General features: G+C 46.4%; 1 protein-coding gene and 1 non-coding gene across 17 annotated transcripts in view; both read left to right on the top strand.

Moving 5' to 3' along the window:
- Nucleotides 1–17,934, top strand: part of SERGEF (secretion regulating guanine nucleotide exchange factor) — a 217,128-nt gene that overhangs the window by 151,709 nt on the left and 47,485 nt on the right. The gene's annotated exons all lie outside the window — the stretch shown is intronic.
- LOC112806383 (U6 spliceosomal RNA) lies at nt 12,497–12,599 on the top strand. The gene has a single exon (XR_003203850.1). It is a non-coding gene; the product is annotated as a U6 spliceosomal RNA (small nuclear RNA).

Here is a 17,934-nt window from a genome sequence, read left to right on the forward strand (position 1 = left end):
CCTCCAGAGATCAGTATTTATGGGCTTTTTTCTAATCTCTTGCCTTGGCATATATATGCCTGGCTGTTGACTTTCTGGAACACGATGGAGGAAGGAGACTTGGGATCCCATTCCTCGTACACAGATTGTCACTGAAACTGTTTATTTCATCCTTATCGTCACCCCCACCATCCAGTGCATCTGTTTTTTTGTTTGTTTTTTTGTTTGTTTTTGTTTTTTCCCTGAGTCCAGGGCCTCTGTGGGTCAGTTTCTCCAGAGAACAAATATCTAGTGTTCACTTAGGAAGTAGGTTGCCTGGTTGTGAATGTTGGGAAGAATCTGAGAACCTAACCATCCCATATATATGCTTTCAGCCAGTCCCTCTGATTTCAGCTCTGTCTTTATCCCACTTTCAAAGGCACTTGGTGCCTCTCAGTCCTGAGGCTTCCCCAAGTTTTGTAAGAAAAGTGGGTTCCATTTTCACTGTCCCCTTCAGCCCACAGTGGGCTGCAGCCAGCTCCACTCTGAGAAGTTAGTTACCTCCTCCATCTCTTCTTCATCTGAAATGTGTTATGCTATTTTGTCTGCTGTTGTCTCTCCTTCTATTTTCCTTTCCTTGGTGGATTTATACTTTCTTTAGTTTTTTCCAGTCGGTTAAATGGGGCTTTGGAAGGGAGTAGAGATAAAAGCCTGGGCTCAGTCTGCCCTGATTAGTGGGAAGTTCATAGCTCGCTTTTGTAGCCCACAGCTGCACAGGGCAGAGGAAGTGGCCCCAGAGTGGCCCAGAGACTGCAAGGCAGGCCACGTATCGATGGAAGGTAAGCCACCCAGAGTGGGAGCCTCCACACCGGGGCCTTTGCGATGGTGGGTTTTGTGAGTTCTGTGAGTCTGTTCATTTTATTCAGGCAACACCTCTTAGATAAATTCTGCATATGAAGAAAATTTATTTCCATCAGTTGGGAACTGACTTGTAAAAAATTCAGCAAATGGCAATACATAACAGAAGGCAAACAACAACTAAAACCCCAAGTAAAATGATAGGGACTTTTGGGCAAATGCATTTTAATTTTCCAAATGGAGTGGATGGCCAAATGTTTATGGGCTTCTACTGTGGGAGGGGCCTGCCTTCCTGAGGGAGGGGAGCAGAATTTTAGCTGCTCTAATCTAAGAAGAGGCCCGGGGTCATAGAACCACATACTTTAAAGGTAGAGGAGACTTTAGAGATGGCCTAATCCCCACAAAAGAGGAAATGAAGGCCTAAGTGTGGAAATGATTTGCCCAAAGTCACACAGCAAGTCAGAGGCTAAGCCCAGGATGACAGCTCCCAAGTCTTGACTCCAGCTGGCATCACCACACCTTGGAGACAGAGCATCAGCAACATTGGAGATGAGCTCCAAAGGCCCCACCCTTGTCACTGTGACATGGCAGCCGTGGCATGGGGAGTCCTTCACTCGGCTCACTTCTGGCTGACTTCGACTGCTTGTCCCCACTAGACACATCGTGTCCTCTGTTTCCCTTCTCTGCACTAGCTCACATGCAGCCCAGTACAATACAGAAAGTAGTCCTGTTTCCTTTCATTCTCCAGGGTTTGAGGCTCTCTCAGGGGTTGCTATATGAACTCAATTGCGGTTAAAAAAAAAAATAAAGAGGGGCACCTCAGTGGCTCAGTCATTTAGCGTCTGCCTTCAGCTCAGGTCATGATCCCAGGGTCCTGGGATCAAGCCCCGCATCAGGCTCCCTGCTCAGCGGGAAGCCTGCTTCTCCCTCTCCCACTCCCCCTGCTTGTGTTCCCTCTCTTGCTGTGTCTCTCTGTCAAATAAATAAATAAATAAAATCTTTAAAAAAAAGGTAAAGACTTCAATAACTCAGGTTTGGGGGAAGGTAAGGGAAAATAAATCAACACAGCAAATTACCAACTCTCAAATATTTATTGACCATAATAACAGTAATAGCTGACATTATTGGTCCTTACCACGGACCATGTATGGTTTTATACATTTTATATGGATTATTGATTGATTCTTTACATTAAACGTAAGGTAGGTAGTTGTATGCTTGTTTCACAGATGGGGAAACTAAGGCACAGAGAGGTTAAGTAACTTGCTCAAGGAGAAGAGCATTGTCCTGGATACTCTACATTGTGAGGGGCTAGATATCCATCGTGGTGGATTCATAATAAGTGGGTGATACTCTCCCAGATTATTCAGTAGTAGATTGATAAGACCTGCAAAGGGATCTCTTATGGCTGCCAAAGTTTCCAGCCTCAGACTGCCCCCATGAAGGCAGAGAAGAATGAGTGTTCCACTTTCTGAGATATCAGAAAATTGGGAGGGTATGCAAAGAATAACAAAATCAGGAACAAAACAAGGGTGGAAATATGAGTTAAAGCCAACAAAGTAACATTTAACTGGGTATAAATGTTAAGAGCAGGCCTAATGGTAGAAGTTCTGAGTCTTGGGTGTAACTGCCTAGCTGATTGCTGGTCAGCCTGCAGTGAGGTCAAGGCCAAGGAGCCAGCCATGGCAGCGGAGATGTGGACAGAGGGGAGAAGATGAACTTGATGGTTATGTTGCCTTTAAACTGTCAGTGGGACAAGCAATGGAGCCGTTGTGAAGACAAACTGCAAAAGGGGTCACTTCTTCTTAAGGCCTTTCAACTGATTGGATCAGGCCCACCCAGATCATCTGGAAGAATTTCTGCATAAAGCCAATTTATTATAGATGTTAATCACATCTGCAGAATATCTTCACAGCAACACCTAGGTTAGTGTTTGATTGAATAACTGGGTACACATGCCACATAAAACTGACTGTTACATGGTCCAAATTGTATTTTAAATCATTCTGGGGACAGGACGGTGGCTGAGTTGAAGGGGAGAGGGTCTGGAAGCAGAGAGATGAGTAGAGAAGCCAGAGCATTACCTTAAGGGAGGGGTGATGAGGACCCGAAATGAGTAGCGGCAAACTGAGAAACTGAGATAGAAAGTAAGAGATTTGAAAGCCCAAGCTCAGCCCATTGGGATTCAGTGACACAGTTGGAACAGGCTTGAGAAAGGAAGGAGAAAAACGGGCAGGATCGTGGATGGTATCCAGTGATCTGCTCGGTAGACTGAGTGGATATGCCATCATTGACCGAGAGGGGAAATACATGGAAAGAGGAAAGAGCAGGCTAGAGGCAAGGTGACGAATGTATTTTTGAGCATAACTGAGTGTGCGATGCCTATGGAACATCCAAATAGAATGACCTGGTAGGAGATTGGGATGAAGACTTTTAACTCTTTGGAGAGGTCAGGTAGTTTCTGCAGAGAAAGGTAAGTGAAGCAGGACTACCTAAGTAGTTTTTTCTTCATGTCTATATGGATGGTGTTTTTGCTAAGTGGCCCTGCTCTAGGGTATGGTTTCGTCATGCCTTCGATACTGTTACATTGATGTAATTATCCTGTGATTATTCCTGCCACTGTAATAGTTTGGCCCCGGGCAGAAACGGCTTCCCTCGCCATGTTTTGCAGGGATCTGCCCAGCCTGCAAGACTTTCTCCTTAGATGTCAAGAAGCCATTTTGAGGGTTTGGTCCTCAGGAGGAGCCCATACACATGAGGGCTCTGTCTCCTTGAGGAAAATCCAGGATGGAATCACTAAAGTCTGGGGAGTGACTTGAAAGCATGTAGCACGAAGTATGACTAATGACTTCATGTAGCAGCTCACTGCCCCAGAAAACGAGGCCGGCCCAATCAGGCTGCCTGGGAAGAAGCACCCTCTGTTCTCCCAACTTCCAACCCTAGACCTCCTCTCAACAGGTCTAAAGATAATGGATGGGGAGTTTCTGCCCTGGGAGGTGTGGGAGTACGGGGAAGGAGATGGGACAGTATTCACTGAGTACCTCCTATGGGCCAAGCAGTGTGCTGGGCACCTTCCTTCATGACGATAATGATGAAAGCAGTGACAATTAACTCTTACCAGGTGTTTGCCTTGGTGCCAGGCACTGGGCATGTATTGTTTGTTTTTCTTTTTTATTTGATACCACAACCATGTGAGATAGGTACTATTATTAGCCACATTTTACAAGTGAGGAAGTCAAGGGGTGCCTGGGTGGCTTAGTCGGTTGAGCATCAGGCTCTTGGTTTTGGCTCAGGTCATGATCTCAGGGTTGTGAGATTGAGCCCCACATCGGCCTCCATATTCAGCAGGGAGTCTGCTTGAAGATTCTCTCCCTCTGCCTCTCCCCCCACTCACACTCTCTCTCTCTCTCTCTCTCTCTCTCTCTCTCTCAAATAAATCTTAAAAAACCACCACAACAAGTGAAGAAGTCAAGGCAGAGAGATCAAGTAACTTGCCCAGGGTCACACAATAAGTAGATATCTAAGGTGAAATTTGAAAAAAGGTTCTGATTCCCAAGCCTAGACTTTCAGACATTATGCTGCTTCTCTCTGGCCCTGACCCTCACTTTTCCTGTCGTTCAGGGGAGCGAGACTACAGGGTTTTTCTTTTACAGGCCTCACAGATTTCTGTCTTCACAACTTTAAGGAGTGGGTGGGTTGGGGGAAGCCCTGGATGGGAATTAGGAGACATAGGTTCTTGTCCCAGCCTCTGTCTGACCTGGGACCTTAGACCTTAATCTTTTGGAACCACATTTTGATCACCTATAAAATGGAGATTCTGACACTTACCTCCCAGGGTGTTAGGAGCATCGGATGAAGACATTGCTAAGAAAGTGTTTTCATAAACTTTGGGGGTTATTCTGTTGTGTTTGTACCAACAACCCTGCTTTTCAGAAAATCCTCTCTTGCTATCTTCCCCCGACCCTGACTCCTCTTGTCCTTTATTATGATTTTTGGCATTCTTATCACTTAAAAGTCTGACGATCATGCGTTGAGGCAGGAGGCCACCAACATTCTTATATATAAAGAGTTCCACCCCCCTCCCCGAGCCGGCTGGAGGGCGTGGGGTGGCCACGGAGATTGAGCAGCTGCGGAAGCTATAAAAGAGGAGTCTTCTTGTCAGTCACAGGAGTGAATCATGCAAACGGCTGCTTTGCTACGTCCTTCCCAGAGCCATAAGGTGAACTGGATAGCCCTGTTGCTTTCATCAGTCACTAGACCTAAGTGAAGCTCACCTTCTTTCTTTAAAATGTAGCAGGCATGTGTATTTGAAAGAGCATGAGTTCCGGATCCAGACTCACCTGGGTTCTGTTCCCAGCATCACCACTTACAAGCCGAGTGACCCTGGACAAGTCCTCATGCCAACCTGAGCCCCAGTGTCCTCATCTATAAAATGGGAGTTGATAAGACCTGCCTCACAGGGTTGTCATGCAGCTCAGAGGAGATGGCAGAGGGCCCAGCATGATAGCAGGTGCTCATTAGACTCTCAGTAACGCTTACTTCCCCGAGTCTCTGAGTTGTGGCAATGAGCGCCTTGGGATGGTGGGGTTGATGAGGAGTGAAATGGTCTGATTTCCAGAGTGCAGAGGCAGAGGACTCAGTAATAGACACTTGACTCACAGCTCTATTTTTAGCTCAATGCTGCCTAAGGTTTAAAAATGTGGTGTCTGCCTCAAGTGTCCCTTCATCCTTTCAGTGCAAGAGTGAGGGGTCGGGGTGAGGGTGGGGAGGGGGCTATCCCGCCTTCAGAGTCACACCTTCCTCCTCCTCTGTGTCTAGCATGGTCACCTTGGACATCATGAGCTTCGAGGAAGCCGTGCTGATGCTCGGACAGGAGCACTTTGTCCTGGTCTTCAGGAGGGCTTTCTCATTGCTAAACCGGCCTTCAGCTCTCTGGCTGTTACAGCTTGTGAGGATTTCATCCATCACCCCTGCCCATGTTCACTGTGTGGCTGACTTCGTGAATTTGGGGAGCACAACATCAAATATTTCTCCCGCAGTTCCTGTCCCTCCCCTCCATTCTCAAGATGCACACGTTACAGTAATAAATGTTATTTCATGTCACCTGCAACAGCTCCCTGGTAGGCAAGAATTTGGTTTGATGGTGAAGAGCAGAGGGTTTCAAATCAAAGAGATGGGGGTTTGAATCCTAACTCTGCAGCTGCACGCAGGTGACCTGGGGCAGATGACTGAGCTCCTCTGAGTGTAGGCTTCTGCATCTATCAAATAGAGATAATAGTCCCCATCTCCTAGGAGGGTGAGGATGCGTGAAAGAATGCTTGCAGAGCCTCAGCACAGGACCAGGCACACAGTGAGCCCATGACACATTGTAACTGGGGCATCGTCTTAGAGCAGAGCAAACAGCAGTCCGGGGAGGTTAACTCATTTGTCTAGGATAAGGCATTATCCCTGTTTTCCTGAAAGAAAATGGAGGCTGAGAGGTCACGGATCTTGCCCAAGGTTATACAACTAGTAAGTGCAGAACCTGAATTATAAGCCAGCTCTCCTGACACCCCAGCTGGGTCTCCTGACATTGTACCAGAAGCCTCTGCAAAACTGGAATTAATGTCCCAAACCCATTTATAACCGGCCCCCTGGTGGTGGGGGAGTCTGAGCCCAGCCTTCCTTCTGCCGAATCCTGCTTTCTGGAAACGGGCTGCTGGTAAAAGATGTGTATGTGTGCACACACAGGTTTGTGTACATATACATATATATAAATGATGGAGCAGGAAAATGTCCTGGGAAACCACGATTCCCTAGAGTGCTCCACAAACGCAGCATTTTGTCTAATGGAATTTCTGAGTATTAACTTCTTGGTTTCAGGTCTTGTTGCAGATCATTATGAAATGCATTGCCACCAATCACTTTCTGGAGCTAGGAGAAGCTGTCTAGTGAGTGTCAGTAAATCCTTCTTAAATGACAGAGGATCTTGGAGGGTCTCCAGCCATTGTCATAATGACCCGTTGTAATGTTCACGACTTTAATTGTATGTCTGTCTGGATCTCTGACACTCGTATCATTCAGTCATGGCAACAGCTGTGTGTGTGTGTGTGTGTGTGTGTGTGTGCGCGCACGCGTGTGCGCTGGGAAGGAGAACAGGATGGAGAGATAATTATCCTCATCTCGCAGGTGAGAAAGCTAGGACTCAGCTTGAATCCTCACTGGGGACCGTAGAGATGGATCACAGCGGAGCCGGAATTGAAATGACATTTGCCAAGACAGTGTAGTAAAGCAGAGAAGAAAAAAAAAAAAACAGGTTCTTTGAGTCAGACATACTTGGGTTTAAATCCCAGTTCTGACACTTTCTAATGGTGTTGACCTTTGAGCAAGTATCAGTCTTGCAGGTCCCACCATTACTCATCTGTAAAATGGCAAGAATAATCATTTCCCTTGCTGGGATTATTTTATGGTCGTTCTAAGTAATGCATGTGAAGCCATCGGCACCGTGCCTGGTCAGGGTAGGTGCTCCGCATGTGGGCACTATTAGTCTTCCCATCCTTTCCAGTCTACCCAGATGTCTGTCTGCTGTAGCAATACGGAAGATACAGAGTAGGAGACTGACCTGTCTTGAGCCCATCAAATTCTAGAAGTGCCTTTTTAAGTGAATCTATTCTCATTCACTTTAGGAGGGTGCGGGGTTTTTTGCTTTACCTCTAACAAGAGAGGCCTGAGACAGACTTTTATTTGGAGATAAACTTAAATAATTTTACATCAATACCAGAGGTAGTACAAAGCAATAAAATAAGTATCATATATGGGTATTATGGTGGTAAATGCCCACAGTCTGGAAATGCTTTTTGGATCATGTAGGTCTGTCTTTTTAAAATATGCATAGAATTTCAATAGGTGAACAGGAGACATTTCATGTAGGATCAAAGGTACAGAGGTAAGACAGTGTAAGATACACTTGGCTTGGTTAGAACAGAAACTGAAATTGCAGGGGGAGCATACATGATAAGGTTAGAAAAATAGACTTTCATATAGAGCTTCACATGTGTATTGTGCATAAACATACATATTGCTTTAATATCCTACCCATGTACATTGCTAACCTAAAATCCTTAGTTAGAAGTGATCACAGGCATTGGCTGAATAGATCTTATTGCTTTCAGCCCTCATCTGTAGGAAGGCAATGTGATGTAAAAGAAAGGACGCTGGGCTAGGAGTTAGGAGACTCAGGTATTGCTCTTGGTTCCACCCCCATTCAACAGTGTGACTTGGACAAGACATATAACTTCTTTGGGCCTTACCTCCTCATTTACAAAAACAGACCGCTTTTGGAAAATCCTTTGGAACTATTATTAATCAAGAGCCTTGAAGATGCCCATTCAGTTTCACTTATTAATTCATATCCTGGAATTGTCTCCTAAGGAAAGACCTTAAATATGGAAACAGCTTTATGGTTAAAGAGGCTCATCATGGTGTTTGTACAATTTAGTGAAACTAGAAGCTGCCTAAATGTCTGATAATTGGGATTGGATAAATTATGGTTCATCTCCTTGACTAATTTGCAGTATTTACTAAGGGTACCAGCGTTGGTCATGTAAGAATGAAACCAAAAAGGCATCTATAAAAAAAACTGTAGTGGGGCACTACTGGGTGGCTCGGTTGTTAAGCGTCTGCCTTCAGCTCAGGTCATGATCCCAGGTCACGATCCCAGGGTCCTGGGATCGAGCCCCACATCGGACTCCCTGCTCAGCGGGAAGCCTGCTTCTCCCTCTCCCACTCCCCCTGCTTGTGTTCCCTCTCTCGCTGTGTCTCTCTCTGTCAAATAAATAAAATCTTAAAAAAAAAAATGTAGTGGGAAAAATCATACTTCCCAATGTAGGCAACAATGTTGATGTCATCCAGGATCCTTAATGATCTAGCCACAGTCACTCACACCAGCTACCCCTGTGCCATCATTTGCCATATATGGTGACCTTAGGACATTTTCCCAACAAACACTGTGCGTGCTTTTGTATGTCCTGTTTATTCCTTCTGCAATGCCCTTTCCTCCCTTGGCCAGCGGGTGAATACTTACTCTCCTTCCAAGCCAGTTTTAAATTTCCCTGACTTCCTAGAAAAAGTAAATTACGCCTTCATCTCTGTTTCTGTAGATTTTGTAAGAAAGCGCTAACATGTGTATTAGTTTTCCATGTCTATTTTTGTCTCTACACATAGACTGGATGCCCCTTGAGGGTCAGAACTGTGTGTGTGTGTGTGTGTGTGTTTTAAGATTTTATTTATTTGTCAGAGAAAGAGAGAGAGAGCACAAGCGGGGGAACGGCAGGCAGAGGGAGAAACAGGCTCCCTGCTGAGCAAGGAGCCCAATGTGAAACTTGATCCCAGAACCCTGGGATCATGACCTGAGCCGAAGGCAAACACTTAACCGACTGAACCACCCAGGCATCCTGGTCAGAACTGTGCTATTGCCAAATCCCCACTGCTTAGCAGAGGGCCTGGCATTTAGTGGGTACTCAATACATGTTGGTTGAATTGTTTTTCACTTTTTACTTTTCCATGTTTTATGCATATTTTATAATGGCCATTCATTATCCTTATAATGGAGGACAAATAACAATAATTCATTTACGCATTTGTTTTTTTTTAAAGATTTTATCCATTTATTTGACAGAGAAACACAGAGACAGAGAGAGGGAACACAAGCAGGGGTGAGCGAGAGGGAGAAGCAGGCCTCCCGCAGAGCAGGGAGCCTGATGGGGGGCTCGATCCCAGGACCCCGGGATCATGACCCGAGCTGAAGGCAGACGCTTAACGACTGAGCCACCCAGGCGCCCCTACGCATTTATTTTTAAGGAGGTGATTGGCTTAACTCAAAGTTTCTCAAACCTGGCAGTGCATCACAGATACCTGGAAAGCTTATTAAAATGCAGATTCCCATGTCCCCAGACAGGTGTCCTGAATCCCAAAATCCAGGGCAAAGACCTGGAATCAGTATTGGTTTGTTTGTTTAGTTTGTTTGGAGATTTATTTATTTATTAGAGAGAGAGAGTGGTGGGGAGGGGCAGAGGAGAGAGAGAGAGAGAGAGAGAATCCCAAGCGGACTCTGAGCTGAGCATGGAGCCCCATGTGGGGCTGGATCTCATGACCTGAGCCGAAATCAAGAGTCAGATGCTTAACTGACGGAGCCACCCAGGTGCCCCGGGAATCGGTATTGTTCACAAGCCACTTTGGTACTGTGATGCTTAGCCATGTGTGGGAGCCCTTGACCTAACTGCCTCTAAAGAGCTTTCAGTCTGAACTGTGTCTGGTTTTCGGGGTGGTCCGGCGGCTCATGCCGCTGCTGCCCTAAGAGGCTTCAGCACGAGGGCGTTGTGGCGCAGCGGGCCAGACGGCAGAGAGTAACTGTCATCGCTTCATTATCGAGCACCTATTCTTTGCCAACGACCCTCTACATGCAGCATGTCTTATCTGTATAATACCTCGAGGTCAGTTTTATTAGCTCCCTTTTATGGATGAGGAGACCGAGGCAAAGGAAAGTTAAGTGTCTTGCTCAAGGTGAAGTAACAAGAACGCAGTGGAGCTCATAGTTGAGGCCAGGAACTGGAAGTCCAGTCAGCGCCCCTTGTCTCCCTCCGCGCCCCCCAAGGCTCAGCCCTGCTGTGCGCAGACAGCGGCGTGGGGCGGGGTGGGCCCAGGAGCCGGCGGCCGGCGCGCAGCTGTGTGGGATCAGCGTGCGTAGTGGGCAGCCACGTGCCGCAGAGGCGGGGGCTCGGGCTCGGGCTCACCAAATGTGCTCTGACGCCCACCCACCTGCTTCCGGGGTGCAGTGAAGCAGTGGAATTCAGTTTGCGGCAGTGACCTAAGAGGGGCTATTTTTAGTAAGAAAGTAGGTCAGGGGCTGCAGCGGTGCTGCCTGAGCAATGAGCAGCCTCCCCTCTCACCGGGAGCTTCTTCACTTTTCGCGCAGCCAGTGTGGAGGTGAGGAAGGCACATCTGACATCCTCACATGACTGCAGTTGTCATCGTCCCCGTGGAGCCACTTCGGGGGTGGGGGGCGGAGGGGCACACACACATCTGAAACACACTTGTCTGGGATTGCCAAGGTCCTGGCCCCAGTCTTCCTCCAGAGATGAGAATCCCTTCAGAAAACATCTCGAACGTGGTAGGAGTCTCATGAATTGCACGCCCGCTACGTACCAGCTGCTATTCTGGGTTTGATATGCATTGTCTCGTTTAGTCCTTGCAAATAGCTCTGCAAAGTAGGTATTATTATCCCCAGTTTGCAGATGCGGAAACTGAGTCACAGAGAAATTAAGAGACTTACTTAAGGTCACAGAGCTCATATGCAGTAGAGCCAGGTTTTGAATCCTGTTTGTGACTTCGGAGCTGCTAATAGATGATCAGGCCATCAAACCATGCGGGGCCGGGGGGAGGGATTTTTTAATTCCCACTCTACCTCTGCCCCATATTGGCTGGTACTTCAGACAAAATAGTACAGAGACGGCTTCCTCTAGCTGGACTTACCTGAGTCAGACACCCTTTTCCCTCCAGGACACGAAAGGGTACCCGGGACACAGACCTGCTCCCTAGAAAGGAGAATGTACATCCCTCCATACTGCTGCCCAATCACTGCGGCCAGTAGTTGCCAAAAACAAACCGACCACCTGATTTCCCTGGGCCTGGAGTGTCTCAAAATCCTCTGCCCCACTTGCTCTGCCACAGATGTGTGGCAAATTGCAGGGCACTCATTGGCGGTGCACAGTCGGACACGAGCTTGTTAACAGAATGTAGTAATTGACATATCGTGATTCATTATGCACAGCACGGAGGACTCTAGCAGAAGCCCACTCTGTGGCCAACCGCTGCTGGCACCACCAGCCTTGAGAATTTGTTCCTGGCTCTGTTCTGGCTCTCCAGCTGGAGAGCGCCATAACTTCAAGGGCCAGAAGCAGCCTGAGGCTTCTGTCTTATCCTGCTCCCTCCCTCCAGGCAAGGAGTGAGGATATTTCCCCTGCCCCCAGGCCAGGCCACATGACCTTGGAGGGAGGTTATTTGTTCATTCATTCATTCAACAAACATTTTGAAAATGCGCCAGGCATACAGTGGGGAATGAGACAGATAGTCCCAACCCTCAGAGAATTTATAGTCCCCTCTCTGGGCCTTAATTTCCTTATCATCAAATGGGTAGGAAAGAAAAAACTGGATGGGTCAATCTCTTCTAGCTCTCAGATTTCAGGATCTGTAGTTCTGGGTTAGAAACATTTATTATTGAGTCATAGTGTCAATCTTAGTCATTTGTATCCAGTGCCAAAAAGAGAAAAATAGAATTTCAGAATCTGGATGGGAACCATGGACACAAGCTAATTCAATTTCTTCACTTACAGATGAGAAAAATGAGGCTAAAAGAAGGGTGTGCCTTGCCTGGCATATCAGTGACAGAGCCAGGGTGGGGAGGCCGGGGAGCTGAGTCCGTCTCTCCTCCAGTCCCCCTGAGGCCCCCTCCCCACCCAGCACTGCTGTTGCACCCCTCCTTGGAACCCTTTCTGCATTTAGCTTCTCTAACAGAACTCTGCTGAGTCTCTCCTACCTGCCTCTCTAACCACTGCTTCTGCGGAGCCTGGGGCCTGCGAGTGGAAGAGGAAGGGTTAGCTGTGGCTGCGGTAGCTGGGCCTCAGAAGGTGATGGAATTGGGGGCTTGCTTTGGCAGCACATACGCTAAAATTGGAATGACACAGAGAAGGTTAGCAGGGCCCCTGCCCAAGGATGACCCGCATATTGGTAAATGGGATTGGAATCGGGCAAGACCACCACAAAGTCGGATGTGAGGAAATTGAGGCAGAGCATGCAGAGTTTGCTGTCAGAGTGCTCCAACAAGCAGCCTGGGCAAACCTCAGTGAAACTGAAAAAGAAGGAGACCCAGTGGAGGTGGCTAGTGAGCAGTAGCTCAGTGAGCTCACAGAACACCTGCAGAAAGGCCTGCCTCCCCTCAAGCCTCAGAACCTCTATACCTCTGACCTTTGCCTGTCACCTACATGTATCCGGTGGAAGGAATCTAAGGCTGGAAGAACAGAGGATCTTTCTGATATTCAAGGGATGTAAGGGAATTGAGCTGCCTGTGGAGAAGTCAGGAGCAGGAGGCTCAGCAATTTTTCAGTGACCAGAATGTCCCCTCCTGGGTGGAGAAAGATGCTGTAGGTATAGCAAGGCTTTAGCCAACCTGGAGTGCTTGTTTGTCTGTTGCTTTTCCCTTCCCTTCATCACAGTCTGGGAACCCATACCTTGAAGCACTGTCCTTGATTAATTTATCAAGTTTATTGCCCTGTAGCCCTCCCCTAGGATGGAGGTGGTCAGAGGTAGAAGAGGGCGGAGAATACTGGTTTTGATTATGAAAACCTATATCCATTCTGTATGTCTATTTTAGTCTTCTAAATTGATCTGTGTTATTTTCCACACTGTGCTTTTGTAGAAACTATTTTTCCAGTAGGCACATAACGTTATCCTGAAAGAACTACCTATACATGTGCATAAAATATGTCCTATGGGCATTTATAAATGCATATGTAATGCTTAAAAGTAAATCATTCTGAAGTTTTGAAAAATGACTTCAAGTCATTTGGCTGGGAGCTGGAGACCTGAGTCTGAAGCATGGGCTCTTGTGTGTCCTTGGGTTAGTCATGTTTCCTTTGTGCCCGTCTGCTCTCATACCTGTCAAGTGAGGGGTTGGACTTACCTGAGTCAGACTGGGAGCCAGTTCTACCAAACCACTCAGGATAATGGTGAAATGTACTGATTCCCGGGCCCACTTGCACATTTGTGGAACTGGGAATTGAATACTTGGAAATTTTTAGTTCTAATAATCTTCCACGTGATTCCAGGTGATTCAGCCAGGTGATTCCAGGTGATGCAGCCAGGTTTTGAGTAGTTGTCTTCCAAGAACCCCATCTGGTTCTGATGTTTTGGAATCCTCTGCCTTCTCTCTCTTGCTCAGTTTTCTGATGTTGTCTTAGGCTTTTTTCCCTGGCGAGCCTCCCTCACTATACTGTGACCCTCTGAGAGCAGGGGCCATATCTTGCCCACCTCTATATCGCTCGCTCCAGCACAATGTCAGGCACAAAGGAGGTGCTTAGTAAACGGAAGGAAGGAACAAACGGGCTTCACTACCACTCTGCACATCCAAGTAATTTCCAGAATTCTTCCTGTACACTCAGGTTTCTTAGTCTGTTGATATGGTAAATAGAAATACAGATTTCAGAACCTAACAAAACTGGATTTGAATCTCTTTCACCTCTTACTGTGTAGTGATTTGCCCCAGGTCATTTAATCTCTTTAAAATGCACTTTCCTTTGTTATAAAGTGAGAATAATAGCTCTTATTGCTCACGATATTTGTGAGGATTAACTTACTACATCAGAATATGCATGTAAAAGTTCTTGACATACAGTAGGAACTCATTTCCTTTGGCTGCTTTCTTCCTTTACATGGCCACAGGTGAGTGACAGGAAAAGGGGGGACTCAGAAGAGTGGATCATCCCTAAGCAGGTCGAGAGAATGACATGTGGTCCTTTGTCGTCTCCTGGCTTCCTGGGACCCTGAGGCTCTGACTGAGGCCCAGGCACCTTAGTGGATCCCTGCTTGCTTAGCCCGTGATACGTCAGAATTCAGACTTGGAATCTGACTCCAAACGCAGTGTGTTCTCTCTTTTACTCTGCTCCAGGGACATAGAAAAAGAAGTAGCAAAAGAAATTCAAGGAACTATTGTAGGTTTGGATTCCCCATGCAGGCCCAATGTCTGGGCTTACCGTGAGAAACACGAGTTCATTCAGAATGGTTAGTTCCCGGGGCCAGAGATCTTAGGGTTGGTTTTGTTAGCACATCAGCTCCCCTTTCCACATCCTCGGTGTTGGAACTGCCACAGCATGCTGCTTTTCATAAAAGTCTCTTTTTCAAACCAAGTCCAACTGTTTCAGCCCCAGAAAGGCAATCAGCTTAGCTCTCTCCTGGGCAAAATGGTAAATGATCACCCCACAATTCCTCCAGCACCACAATAATCATAACAGCCACCCCTTACCCAGTGCCTACTGTGCTGGAATTTTCATGACATCACTATAAGTAGGTATGATTAGCTCCATTTTACTGGGCAGCAGGTGGTAATTAAGACTAGAGACTTTAGAGTCAGACTGAGGTGTAAATCCTGGCCCTACCATGTTTTAGCCAGCTCCCTGAGTCTCAGTTTCTTCTTCAGCAAAATAGGATTAATAATGTACACCCCATAGTATGAGGAGGACTGCATGAATACCACATGCATGGAGCTATTGAACTAGTTGCACCAGTCATGTAAAATTACAAACTAGGATAAATGCTATGAGAGAATGGGACAAGCTGCCGTGAGAGCATATAACAGGGATCCTGACCCATTTGCTGAGGAAGTGACATCTGAGCTGAGATCTGAAGGGTCATTAGGAGTTTTATGAGGTGAAGGGAGTGGGTGGGGTTGGGGAGAAAGCTTTCTAGGCATATGTACCAACATGGCCTGCAAGGTGAGAGGCAGCATAGTGCTTTTAGAGAACTGAGAGACTCAGTATTTCTTGAGTGTAGAGAGCAGGGAAGAGAAGAAGCTGGAAAGGGAAATCAGGGCCTTGTTGAGGATTTTTTTTTTTTCTTTAATTCTAATAGCGTTGGGACCATTCAAGGCTTTGGAGCAAAATATGTGTGTGTTGCACATGTGGAGAGCGATATGACCAATTTGGTATTTACAAGAGATCTTTTTGACAGTGATCTTCAGAATGGGTTGAAGGGTACATGAGTGGTTGTGGGGAAATGAATTCAGAGTAGGCTTTGCATTTGTCCCAGTGAGAAATAATGTTGGGCAGAGCTGGAGTAGTGATGGCAGAGATGAGGGGATGCGGGGGGTTGAGATATTTAGGTGGTAGAATTGCAGGACTTAATGGCTTAGTTATAGCTATGAGGAAAGATTATAAAGAACAACTTATCAAACTTAACACTCAAAAAACAAAAAATCCAGTCAAGGAATAGGCAGAAGACATGAACAGGCATTTATCCACAAAGAAGACATAGAAATGGCCAACAGACACATGAAAAAATGCTCAACATCACTCAGCATCAGGGAAATACAAATGAAAACCACCACGAGCTACCACCCCACACCTCAGAATGGCTAAAATTAACAAGTCAGGAAAAGACATGTTAGGATGTGCAGAAAGGGGAACCCTCTTACACTGGTGGGAATGCAAGCTGGTGCAGCCACTCTGGAAAACAGTATGAAGATTCTTCAAAAAGTTAAAAATAGAGCTACCCTATGACCCAGCAGTTTGCACTACTAGGTATTTATCCAAAGGATACAAAAATAATGATTCGAAGGGGCACATGTACCCTAATGTTTATAGCAGCAATGTCCATAATAGCCAAAATATGGAAAGAGGCCAGATGTCCATCAACAAATGAATGGATAAAGAAGATGTGGTGTACACACACACACACACACACACACACACACACACACACACACACACACAGGAATATTACTCAGCCATCAAAAAGGATGAAATTTTGCCATTTACAATGGTGTGGATGGAACTAGAGGGTATTATGCTAAGCGAAGTAAGTCAGAGAAAGACAAATACATGATTTCACTCATATGTGGAATTTAAGAAACAAAAAGATGAACATAGGAGAAGGGAAGGAAAATAACATAAGATAAAAACTGAGAGGGAGACAAACCATAATAGACTCTTAACTATAGGGAACAAACGGAGGGTTGCTGGAGGTGAGATGCGAGGAGGTTGGGGTAACTGGGTGATGGGCATTAAAGAGGACATGTGATGTAAAGAGCACTGGGGGTTATATGCAACTGATGAATTGCTAAATTCTACCCCTGAAACTAATAATACACTATATGTTAATGAAATTGAATTTAAATAAAAAATTAAAAAAAACCAACCACCAGGTTTCCTGCCATTCTAAGCTTAAAAAAACAAAAAAGGTGGAAGAAAACGTGGTTTGGGTAGAGATCTCTCGATTTGAGAATCTGAACACACTGCGTTTGAGGTGCCTTTTAGACATCCAAGCACAGATGTTCCATGCTCAGGGCCATCCGTGTTAGGACACAGTGGCCTTGGAATGCCTTTGGGCAGTCTGACCCAGATCCGGCCTCTGTGGGGGTCAGGCTTGTTTTAGTCCAGTTGGTCTGAGGACACCTGGTTTGCTTCCCCTCGTGGTTCTGTTTCCTTACCAGAATATCCTGAAAAGAGACACATGAGAGAATTCAGCCTATGAAGTCTGACCCATGGTGGGTCCTCGTGGTTCTGTTTCCTTACCAGAATATCCTGAAAAGGGACACATGAGAGAATTCAGCCTATGAAGTCTGACCCATGAACAGTCTGGGTAGAGTCTGCTTCTTCAGGGGAAACAGTTCAGATATTGATGCATGTCGTTTGAGGTGCTTTTTTCCCCAAATCTGTGTGTGAGGTATTTGTGTTTGATGTGTGTTCTTTTATTCATTTCTTCATTCATTTATTATTAAAATATTTGTTCTTAATATATATCTACGATGTGGCAGGCACAATGCCAAGTCAGAAAGGACCCCTGGTTCTTTGGGAAGTGACATCCCCAGAACCCATTTGGCATTGCTGTTCTTGTGATCATAAAGATGCCAGCAGGATGCTGACCTTTCTCTGAATACTAAATCTCCAGGATGCTGAGCTGCTGAATTTTATCAAGGGGGCATGTCCTTGAGTTCAGAGAGTTGGTTTGTCGGGGGCTCCCTCTGCAGCTGTGACTCCCAGGTCTGTATCTAGGCCTCCTGTCTTTTGCAGAGTCTCCCTAGACAGTAACTACATCAATGCCAGTTTTTCACTTTGAATGGGGCTCAGCTGGGCAGTCTGAGCCCCACCACCCACCTCACGCCTGTGCCATGTGCTCTGGTTTGTTGTCTGAGAGCATCTCTCTGCGTCCCTGTGAGGAGAGAGAAGGGGCAGAGCAGGCTTTGTGTCCTTCCGTGGAATGGTCGAGAAAGTTCACCCAGCAAGGGCGGGGGGGCGGGTGTCGTGGGAGGGGAGCAGCGGAGTGACGCAGCCAGCCTTGGCACTGCGTGATAGGCTTTATGAATACCCAAGT

The sequence above is a fragment of the Callorhinus ursinus genome, unplaced genomic scaffold (genome assembly GCF_003265705.2).
Source record: "Callorhinus ursinus isolate GAN/ISIS: 27379988/994484 unplaced genomic scaffold, GSC_fseal_2.0 scaffold49, whole genome shotgun sequence".
Taxonomy (NCBI): Eukaryota; Metazoa; Chordata; class Mammalia; order Carnivora; family Otariidae; genus Callorhinus; species Callorhinus ursinus.